The sequence below is a fragment of the Lissotriton helveticus genome, chromosome 2_1 (assembly GCF_964261635.1).
Source record: "Lissotriton helveticus chromosome 2_1, aLisHel1.1, whole genome shotgun sequence".
In the NCBI taxonomy this organism is placed as follows: domain Eukaryota; kingdom Metazoa; phylum Chordata; class Amphibia; order Caudata; family Salamandridae; genus Lissotriton; species Lissotriton helveticus.
The window spans coordinates 1402815787-1402825469 of NC_136059.1; positions in this window are offsets into that span (position 1 = coordinate 1402815787).

A 9683-nucleotide genomic window follows, 5' to 3' on the forward strand; every position below is an offset into this window, starting at 1 on the left:
GGACAAGTGAGTGGCACCCGGGAAGCGGGTGTCACGAAAGTTTAATAGTTGGCTCGAGGGTGGGCGTGTCCGTGGGCGTGTCCGCCGGGGGAAGAGGAACCAGCTGAGCAACCTAGGGATTGCTGGTCCTCGCAGTCCCCCGGCTTGCAGTTCGTAGTTTTTGCCCAAGCCCAAGCCTCTGACCCTAGGACTCCAGCTGGGAGCGCTGGGCTGGCTCTGCCGATTGCAGAGCTCGCTCACACCAGCGAGTCCTTGGGGAGGCGGCAGTCAGGGAAAACGAGCAACGAGCAGCTCCCAGCTTCACACGGACCTTGATTTTCTGCAGGGACAAGTGAGTGGCATGTATTGTATGTTATGTTTTGGACATATGCAAGCATCCTAGATTGTTATTCTGGCACACTTTGCCTTTGTCATGAATTTTGGAATTGGTCTAATGCTGTTACAAATCTTAGTTAAATCCCAACAGTGTGTTGTATACTCATGCACGAGCATTGGGTTAAGAGGAAGTTGATGTAATTTCAGTCTTCTTCTCGCTATGTCCTAGGAGACGAGATTCAGTTTGAATTATTGCTATAAATGACTAGCTTTGATTGATTATTTTTACACAGGTATTTTAATTGTTTTTGTCACATAAATCTTGTGTTGATATAGATATAATATATAACAAGTATATTATTATATATATGCACTGTTATTTCATTTATGTTTGAAAACATTTATGTTTACTAGTAAGCACGGTTGGTGTGACAACCAACTGAGAGTGCTCACTATAAAGTGATGGATTTCAATGGCACCCGATGTAGTGATCAAGGCGGTGCCCGTTGAAATGCATCTAGGTTATCGTTGTAATAAAACGTACTATGCCACAATCCCACAGAGTCAGCGCCTGCGTTTGAAGTTGCCAGGACTGGTAATATATATATATATATATACATATATATGTCCAGCTAACTATAACACCCCTGGAATATATATACATTTTGATATTTTCTGAACGTTTGACATCACATATAACCAGCTTTGTACCTATATATTTACTTTGTACCCAAAAAAATCTTTTTTTTCGGTCAAAGTTTACAGTGACCAATAGGAATTCAGTTTTGCATATAGTAATATATATTCTTTGGTCCATACAATATTGCGTATTTGCACATATGAGATCTACACTAAGTCTCATTATTTTTACTGAAACAAAGTTGTTGAGATCTTACTATTGTTTACTTATATGCAATTTTGCACTTTATTTTTCTTGCAATTTTGCACAATACTGTGTAGCACTTTAATGCGGTTCTTTGCACATTCAAGTTCATGGCATTGTTTTGCACATTCATTCTGCTGCGTAATTTGCACTAATATGGACCATATTTGTATTTTAAACAGTAAAAATTTTTGGTCACTGCATCTATGCTTGTATGCTTGTACATATATGTTTTATATACATTGTTTTTAATTTTTAAACAATGTATATATACATCGTTCAGATTTATGTCACTGTGGATTCTAAATGGTATTTGTTTTTTATCCAGTCTTTTAGCAATACTAATTTGCGTAGTGTTTACAAACTAGTGGGAGAACATACTTTATATGTGTTATACTGAGTAGTATGTCTTCTCTTTTCATGCTCACGTGGTGATAGAAAAAAATGTATGTGAAAAAAACATTGGAACAGCTACTATTTAAATGTTGACCATTCCACTTACTGACTATCTGTGACCAAGGGCGGATGCCCGAAACGCGTCAGATCTGGTAACTCGTCTAAATTAACTACCTGTGCCTGAAAAAAACGTTGGATTTGCGTGGTTTCTCTGTCGTCGTGGTGGCGGTTCTGGGAGACTGCAGCTGCTGCATATATATATATATATATATATATATATATATATATATATGTAATCCACATGGTAGCTCACTTAGAAACGCACACGAGCCTTCACGAGGTTACCAGCCTTTATTTCAGGTATGGGCATGTAGCACAAACAGGTAGTAATGCAGCTTCCCCCTGTTTCCGACGCGTTTCGAGTTTCCTCTTCTTCATGGGACTTCGAGGAAGTTTGTGCTTGCTGCGGGGCGACTCCCTTTATTTCACAGAGTCCCGCCCTTGATGAGGCAATACTGGGGCTTGTGGGAGTTGTAGTGCCGAGATGTCCGCAAAACAATATTTGCACAATTCCTGCGGTTTAAGTCCTGGGTGGACCCCTGCTCGATAGCATGTCCTCAATCCTGCGTGTTGGCTCCACAATCGGTACGATGAATCCGTGCCTGTGGCTCCCTTTAGATTCTGGGATGTTGCAGCTTCTGGCGGATGAGCATCCGCCTCACTATTGTAATCCACATGGTAGCTCACTTAGAAACGCACACGAGCCTTCACGAGGTTACCAGCCTTTATTTCAGGTATGGGCATGTAGCACAAACAGGTAGTAATGCAGCTTCCCCCTGTTTCCGACGCGTTTCGAGTTTCCTCTTCTTCATGGGACTTCGAGGAAGTTTGTGCTTGCTGCGGGGCGACTCCCTTTATTTCACAGAGTCCCGCCCTTGATGAGGCAATACTGGGGCTTGTGGGAGTTGTAGTGCCGAGATGTCCGCAAAACAATATTTGCAAAATTCCTGCGGTTTAAGTCCTGGGTGGACCCCTGCTCGATAGCATGTCCTCAATCCTGCGTGTTGACAATCACTGATGACATCACTGATGACATCATCTAGTGAATGTGGTTTGCTTCGTTATTTAAATATGCATTATATATATAGCAATTTACATTGAAGAATGAGTGGATATATATAAATAAATATTTGGATGGAGGATTTAGTAGCAGTGTAATTGACTGTTTACTTGACCAATTTATAATGTCTCACTAAATATAGTGGATAGTGACTAAACTGTGTAAATATCTGTATCACTTTGTCAGTTGTTGTGTAAACTGATTCTACAGTTGGTTACTAGCTATGTGAAAGTCTATATTAGTTATTGATTAGTTAACTGAGTATTTGTATGGGAGTGTGAAAGTGTGTGTGGTTTGGTGGGGGGTGTGTGACTGTCCAAAGATGTGTGAATAGTTGATTCAGTAGATATATGAAGTTAAAACTACATGTTCTAACAGTTTGGGTGAGGGAATCTCTTTATGGGTGTGGTGATGAGCAAATATATTTCTCAAAGGTACAGGTCCAACAAACTAGAAAAATAAAAGGCAGTGTATGTGTCAGTTGTTGTATATAAATAAATATACATAAGACACAATGATTGTGTGAGTGACTGTATGGATAACTGTATACTTGTAATAATGATTTTATAATTCACTAAGTATGACTTACTATCTAAATGAATAGAAGAAGTGGTGTTTGTATAAGTGTTTTGCTAAGTAAATATGTAAGTATGATCCATTGTTTGCATAAGTGAGTAGGATGACTTCATATGTGAATAGGATGCGTGCTGTTGTTTAATGGCGATATAGATGTATAAGTATTTTTGATAGTGTTCTATTGTTCATTGACAGCATGTATGAGTGAATCCATAGGTAAGTGATTAGATGTGTGTATACATCTATGAATCACTGAGTGGATTTTTAGATACTTGTATTGCTGTGACAATGGATTTAAATATGATACTCTGTATTTTACAAACATTGATGAAAAATTGTAATAGTGTATGAAAAGGTGTATGTGATTGTCATGTGGATGATGTCATCAGTGATGTCATCAGTGATTGTCACGTGGATGATGTCATCAGTGATGTCACTGACCATGTCATGAATGATCTAATATGTGACATCATCAGCAGTGGATTGCGGGTGCACGAAATATAGTTAGTACAACTAACTATATAGGAGCAATTTCATTGGTTTTGTATGAGTAAAATGTCCAGCTAACTATAACACCACTAAAACTTATAGTTTTTTGAGTGAATTTCAAAGGTTTTTTAAAAACTAATTCCTAACTATATAACTCCTGAAACCTATGGTTTTTTCAGTGAATTTCAAAGGATTTTTTTAAATGCTAATTCCTAACTATATAAGGCCTGAAACCTATGGTATTTCAGTGAATTTCAAAGGTTTTTTAAATGCTGATTCCTAACTATATAAGGCCTGAAACCAATGTTTTTTTCAGTGAATTTCAAAGGTTTTTTAAATGCTAATTCCTAACTATATAAGGCCTGAAACCTATGGTTTTTTCAGTGAATTTCAAAGGTTTTTTAAATGCTAATTCCTAACTATATAAGGCCTGAAACCTATGGTTTTTTCAGTGTTTTTTAAAAAAAATTTGATTGGTTAACTGGCTTATTAAGCGTATCCTAGTGAATACATATATTAGCGAGTAATGTTTAAATATTTAAATATATGCATGAGTGATGTAATATGTGACGTCATCAGCAGTGCATTGCAGACGTGCAAGTTATAGTGAGTCCAACTAACTATAATGTGGGAATTTCAATGGTTTTATGCGAGTAAAATTTCCAGCTAACTATAACTGGTGTGAAACCTATGGTTGTTTCAGTGAATTTCAAAGGTTTTTTAAATGCTAATTCCTAACTATAACTGGTGTGTAACCTATGGTTTTTTCAGTGAATATATATATATATATATATAAAATTTCTATGGCAAAATGAAACCCCTCATTTTGTTCCTTTTCAAATTAAATGTATTAAGTGTTACCACTTTATTCCAATCAAGATGACTTCAGGTGTGCCATACTTTTGTCATAAGTAAGACTGTTAGCGTTCTAGTTGTTCTTTAGAACACTCTGGGACATTCTGTCATTGGGCTATAGTTGGGCTACATCTGGCTGATATTTGGGCTACATTTGGGCTCTTTTGTCTCTGGTGGCCATCTTGGGAGACTGCATATCAGAATTTTTTTAATGAAATATAAGAGGATTTGAGAAGTCACTCAAAATGTGCCCTAATTTTTCTTTCTTCAGCACTAATCATAATTTCTATGGCAAAATGAACCCCCTCATTTTGTTCCTTTGCAAATGAAATGTTTTAAGTGTTAACACTTTATTCCAATCAAGATGACTTCAGGTGTGCCATGCTTTTGTCATAAGTAAGACTGTTAGCGCTCTAGATGTTCTTTAGAACACTCTGGGACATTCTGTCATTGGGCTATAGTTGGGCTACATCTGGCTGATATTTGGGCTACATTTTTTTTTGTCTCTGGTGGCCATCTTTGGGCTACATTGGGCTACATTGGGCTACATTGGGCTACATTTGGGCTCTAACATATATATAGCCCAATGTAGCCCAATATATATTTTTTCAAAGTTAATTTTCGTAAAAACCACTGGAGCACATATCTTGAGACATAGCAAAGGCACATCGGGCTACCAGTCCCTACAATTTTGCCAAGTTTGGTGGAAAACCATTCAGCCGTTCGGGCTAAAACTGAGTCCAACCGCCCTATGGAAATTAACATGGGGAAAACACGTTTTGGGACCCCCCTTTTATCTCGGCCCCCGCTTGACGAATCCCCCCCAAACTTTCCGGGAAGGAGCGGAGCGCCGCGAGGCAAAGTTAAGGAAAATTTCAGGAAGATTCCTCAACCGGCGCCCAAGTTATTCCCAATAGAATGTTGCTATCTCCCTATGGAAAACAATCCTAACCGTATATACTTACTGGCTATCGCCAGTAGGTAATAAAATTTCTATGGCAAAATGAAACCCCTCATTTTGTTCCTTTTCAAATTAAATGTATTAAGTGTTACCACTTTATTCCAATCAAGATGACTTCAGGTGTGCCATACTTTTGTCATAAGTAAGACTGTTAGCGTTCTAGTTGTTCTTTAGAACACTCTGGGACATTCTGTCATTGGGCTATAGTTGGGCTACATCTGGCTGATATTTGGGCTACATTTGGGCTCTTTTGTCTCTGGTGGCCATCTTGGGAGACTGCATATCAGAATTTTTTTAATGAAATATAAGAGGATTTGAGAAGTCACTCAAAATGTGCCCTAATTTTTCTTTTTTCAGCACTAATCATAATTTCTATGGCAAAATGAACCCCCTCATTTTGTTCCTTTGCAAATTAAATGTTTTAAGTGTTAACACTTTATTCCAATCAAGATGACTTCAGGTGTGCCATACTTTTGTCATAAGTAAGACTGTTAGCGCTCTAGTTGTTCTTTAGAACACTCTGGGACATTCTGTCATTGGGCTATAGTTGGGCTACATCTAGCTGATATTTGGGCTACATTTGATTTTTTTGTCTCTGGTGGCCATCTTTGGGCTACATTGGGCTACATTGGGCTACATTTGGGCTCTAACATATATATAGCCCAATGTAGCCCAATATATATTTTTTCAAAGTTAATTTTTGTAAAAACCACTGGAGCACATATCTTGAGACATAGCAAAGGCACATCGGGCTACCAGTCCCTACAATTTTGCCAAGTTTGGTGGAAAACCATTCAGCCGTTCGGGCTAAAAGTGAGTCCAACCGCCCTATGGAAATTAACATGGGGAAAACACGTTTTGGGACCCCCTTTTATCTCGGCCCCCACTTGACGAATCCCCCCCAAACTTTCCGGGAAGTAGCGGAGCGTCGCGAGGCAAAGTTAAGGAAAATTCCAGGAAGATTCCTCAACCGGCGCCAAAGTTATTCCCAATAGAATGTTGCGATTTCCCTATGGAAAACAAACCTAACTATATATACCTACTGGCTATCGCCAGTAGGTAATATATATATTTTCACAGAAAAAAACATAGGTTTCAGGGGTGTTATAGTTAGCTGGACATTTCACTCGTACAAAACCATAGAAATTCCTCCGTTATAGTTAGTTCTGCTAACTATAACTCACGCGCCCGCAATGCACTGCTGATGATGTCACATATTACATCATTCATGACATGGTCAGTGATATCACTGATGACATCACTGATGACATCTCAAAATACATCACTGATGACATCACTGATGACATCATCCAGTGAATGTGGTTTAGTTTGAAATTTAAATATGTATTATATATACTAATCTGTATTGAAGATTGAGTGGACATATAACTGTCTGGATGGAGGATTTAGTAGCTGTCTGACTGTCTGTTTAAGTGAGTAATTAAAAGTGTCTCACTTAATACATGGATTAGTAACAAAACTATGTGAATGTGTGCATCACTGTCTCTGTTGTTGTATAACATGCTGCATCAGTTGGTCACTAACTACATGAGTGTGTATATTAGTTATTGATTAGTTGGGTGAGTATTTGCATGGGACAGTGAGTTTGTGTGTGGTTGGATGGGTTGTGTGTGACTCTATGCATAGATGTGTGAATGGTTGATTGACTAGGTGTATAGGTTTAAGAATGCATGTGGAAACAGTTGTTTGGGTGACTGAGGGTATTTATTTGTGAGTTGGTGAGCAAATATATGTTTCAGTTGTACATCTTCAACAAAGTAAAAATAAAAGGCATTGTATGTGCGAGTTGGTGTATATAAACAAGTGTATGTAAGAGTCAGTGATTGTGAGAGTAACTATATGAATGAGTGTATAATTGTAATGGTGATTTTTTAACATATTAACTATGAGTTACTATGTGTTTGAATAAATGAGGCGGTGTGTGTATAATTGTGTAAGTGAGTAAATGTAAGTGTGATTAATTTTTTCCATGAGTGAGTAGGATGACTGCATAACCGACTAAGATGACTGCTGATGTGTCAATGTCTATATATGTATGTAAGTGCATTTGATATTGTTCTATTAATTAGTGCCTGCATATATAAGTTATTCTGTTGTTGAATCGGTAGTTTTGTGTGTAGACTTAGGAATCAGTGAGTGTGTATGTAGTAACTGGTATTGGTGTGTCAATGGTTTCAAATATGGTACTCTGTATTTTACAGTGAGTGATGAAAGGTTATACTAGTGTATGATGAGGTGTATCAGAATGTCACGTGGATGATGTCATCAGTGATGTCATTTGAGATGTCATCAGTGATGTCATCAGTGATGTCACTGACCATGTCATGGATGATGTAATATGTGACATCATCAGCAGTGCATTGCGGGTGCGCAAGCTATAGTTAGCAGAACTAACTATAACGGAGGAATTTCTATGGTTTTCTACCAGTGAAATGTCCAGCTAACTATAACACCCCCGAAACCTACGTTTTCTTCTGTGAATTTCTAAGGTTTTTTAAATGCTAATTTCTAACTAAAACATCTCTGAAACTGATGGGTTTTTTCAGTGAATTTCAAAGGTTTTTTAAAGGCAAATTTTTAAGTGTAATAGTAGTTATACCTATTTTTTTGTACTAATTTTCTACAGTTTTTTTAACTGTTTATTTATAAATATTTTATTCATTAGTAACATTATATATTTTTCTGAAAAATGCACAAAAAATGAAATTGAAATATTTTGTTGTTTTATTTTTTAATTGTAATATATATATATTATTTCTTTAAAAAAATGTTTTCCAAAGCCGCAAAGCCGCGCACCCAAAGCGTACACATCACGGTGGGTGTGCGGATTCTAGCCGCCATTTTAGAAAAGTCATGAAGGATCCACGTACGGTGTGCGACGGCTGCGTGTTTTTCAGTTACATCATATATATTTAATATTACGTGATGTGCGCGATTGGTATGCGACTAGTCCGCGACTTCTGATCCTGCGCATTCACAACACATGCGCATTACGGTACGCGACGCTTGCATGGTGGCGGGCCCCGCATGACGTCATATATGTGCTGGGGCATCCAGATGCGCGACTCCCGCAAATATTTTTTATGTTCTAAAATTATATGTATGTGTCTTTAATATACATATTAGGGCAATAGATTATCTAATATATGCCTAAAAATAATATATTTGTACTTATAATTAACTTATATTATTTTTAAATATATTTCCGCAAAGTGGCGTCGGGTGCATTCTTTGTGAGCGCGGATTGCACGGATCCAATGTGACCTAAAAAAAAAAGATTTAATTGGTTCATAACATTTCCCACTGTAACTATTGAAGGACCCCACCTATTTTAATCATTCTTGTTGGAGCATCTTTAGAGAAACATCTCTTTTCCTACTAGAACCCTTTTTGCTTGTTTTGTTTGTTTTTCAAAAAATATCAAACAAAATGGCATCTGGACAGCAGCAGCAGCAGGAGGAAGTATCTTCTGAAGAAGAATTCTTGCAGGAGGCACCACGTCCACAGAGGCCGGAATCTGTTGTGTGGAAATTCTTCACTTTTCCACCAGTAGAGAAGAAAGTAAATGCGAGAAAGGTGACTTGCAAAATTTGTGACCGAGTCCTGTCAAGAGGCAGTGAAATAAAATACTCTTGTGGCACTGCTTCTATGTACAAGAATCCCTGGACCACACATCCTCTCAATCTTGCTCGGGAGGAAATGAGGCGAGCTGCTTTGAACCCATCACCTGCTGTGGCAAGTACGTCTGGAGCATCCTCAGGAACACCTGCAATGGACATTAGGTCAGAATTCGCCTTTCTCAAGCAACACTGCGTGAAGTGTAAGAAACATATGCTTCGGTGAGCAGTCGGTGGATGCAGTTTGTGCAACGCAACCATCGTTGTTAATTTTTTTTTTTTTTTATGATAAGTAATTCCAAAAGTTTCCTGTTTTATTCGTTCTTTTTTTTGTTCATTTTTTGAAAAAACACAAAAAAAATACAAAATTGTTCAAAAAATAAAAAAAGATACAAAAGAAAAAATAAATAAAAAAAGTTCTTATCAGAACTACCTTATCTGGTTGAAGAA